At 39.9% G+C, this 2,438-nt stretch overlaps 1 protein-coding gene across 1 annotated transcript in view; it reads right to left on the bottom strand.

Moving 5' to 3' along the window:
- Positions 1-2,438, bottom strand: part of LOC106530239 (leucine-rich repeat-containing protein 16A) — a gene marked incomplete in the record, with an annotated part of 37,837 nt that overhangs the window by 21,764 nt on the left and 13,635 nt on the right.

Here is a 2,438-nt window from a genome sequence, read left to right as displayed (position 1 = left end):
CCCCCACCCCATCCACCAAACGGGATGGGACAGAAGCAGAAGGAGGTTCTTAAAGAGACAGAGGCCAATTTCAAGGAGTTTAGAAGAGGAAGTGATGAGAAGATAAGTTTATTTTCTATTTAAACATAAAACAGCATTTTAATAACAACTAAAGGTGACATAGATACTTTATTATGGTAAAGTATTTAAATATATGCCTGAGAAACACATAATATTGGCCCTTTAATTTATCATCTGGAGCAACATCTGCTGCAAAGCCTGAGACCAGTGGAGTGGAGGCTGCTGTGAACACATGTCGACATGTTAGTGCACATGTGACTGACGTGTTCTTTTATCCAGCATCATCCACTTCACCAGCAGGGCCTTTGCTCAACAAGCTCCAACTTGTTCTGGAGGAGACGTTACATCCCAGGAACTACACGGATGTRTTTTCTTAATGTTTCTTTGAGGGGTCTTTCTGAATTATTCTCTGGGTCGACTCATACAGAGAAGCTCGAGTGCAGAAGGAGTCGTTTTCACTGCATCAAACAGAAACAGAAACTTGAACCTGGACTTATTATGAGAAAAAAAAAACCCTGGGAAAAAAAGTAAAGTCTTTCAAGGCCATGAGTCAAAACCAAACCTAGAAGTAGCCTGCAGAGCAAATGTCTGGAGCAGAGTCATGCACCCAACAAATGTTTGCCTTTGAATCCACAGAGTGAAAGTCAAACACTTGTGTGGTCTCCTGCTGCCGAACGCAGCAAGTGTGAGAGGAGAGGGGAAAAAAGAGAGGAGGATATGAAAGGGAGAGATAAAAGAAAGGCGACACCTGGGAGAAGTAAAGGCAAAGAAAGAAGGAAATGATTGAGAGAATTCCAGAGAAAAAAGGAGAAAATAGAGTAAGAATGAAACTTCAATAGAGAGGGGGCACAGAGAAGCCATGCCCCTTCCTCTGCTAGCCATGCCAGCTGTTAAATTCCTACATTGTCTTTTTTTCCCTCTCTCTCTCTCTGTTGCCTTTTTTTTATTTTGGCTGGGACAGTACACACCGAGGAACAAAACACCCTCTGTTTGACTCTCACACACCCACTCTTAGAGAAACCACTGGCCCACTCTGCAACAACAGATCAGGGGTCAAGTTTTCCAAATTTTTTTTTTTACTTAGAATGATGTCTTTAGCTTCTGTTTATCCTCCAAGCTTCCTGATGAAATAGTTTGTGTTTATRAAGTGATATAGGTTTGAGAACTCATAAGCAGGAAGTACTCAGGAAGTCCAGCTAACTGTGAGTCAGCGTTCCATTTTTATTGTTTAAAACAAACTAAAACAAATGTTTCCTGGTTTAAATGTACATAGCATTGTTTTTAGTAGTACAAATAACAGTATTGCGACTTCTGCACAAAAAAACTTTTATTTTATTGCTTTCCGTTGATACATAACTGCAGGCGAGGTCAGCTGGGTTTTATTATAGAAGTTCCCTCCAACCGACAATTCTTCCTAAATTTAATCAGGCTCAAATAAACATTTTATTTCCTCAGAAGTCATTTTTACAGTGTTAACGTTGTTGTTTTGGTATTAAAGGAGACATAGCAAGCATTTAAATCCTTATTTTTCACATTTAGATCCTTCAGTTTGGGTCTGTATAAAGTGGAGCTCCAGTGCTTTGGTCTGAGTTTGATGTGAGGAACACGTCAGAAATGGGAGTTTTGAGACGGTCTCTTTAAATCCAAACAAAGTGCTTCACATCCCAGYCCCCATCCAGCTTTCAGACCGGTTCATTCTAGTTCGATAGAGGGGTTTATGACTATAAAGCTGCACAGAAAGGTTTTATTTTTTAATAATTAAAAGACGTCAACAACTTGTCCAAACAGCCAATCAGCCAGAGTCTAACCCAGAGCCAGAGGAGAATGAMGACCACCAAACTGTAAGTCCATTAGATCTCTTTTAACGTTTTTAGGGCCATTCTTAAACAGTTTGTACATGAGACATTTGTTTGTAAATGTTTTAACAGATTTTGTACACTATTTTAGTCCTGTTTTATTTATCATGATATACAGCAGGTAAAATAAGTATTGAACACGTCAACATTTTTCTCAGTAAATATATTACCAGAGACGTTAATGACATGAAATTTTCACCAGATGTCGGTAACAACCCAAGTGATCCTTACATATAAAGAAATCAAACCATAAATTTATTTAGGTCAGGAAACAAAGAGGAGATGAAAGCTGTGCAGAGAGAGCTGAGGAGAAAGATCCGAGATGGCAAGGAGAGCTACAGAAAGAAAATGGAGGTCCAGCTGCAGGAGAATAATGTCAGCGGAGTCTGGAACAGCCTTAAAGCTATTTCTGGCCACAAGAAGCCCGACTCCCAGGATTGTGGGGATTGGAAGTGGGTGAATGAACTCAATGTATTTTTCAATAGGTTTGATCACTCTACTGCTCCCCCCACTACTCAGGCA

The sequence above is a fragment of the Austrofundulus limnaeus genome, unplaced genomic scaffold (assembly GCF_001266775.1).
Source record: "Austrofundulus limnaeus strain Quisiro unplaced genomic scaffold, Austrofundulus_limnaeus-1.0 Scaffold502, whole genome shotgun sequence".
Classification (NCBI taxonomy): Eukaryota; Metazoa; Chordata; class Actinopteri; order Cyprinodontiformes; family Rivulidae; genus Austrofundulus; species Austrofundulus limnaeus.
Note: the sequence above shows the minus strand (reverse complement) of the source record. Positions and strands in the feature narration are given on the sequence as shown.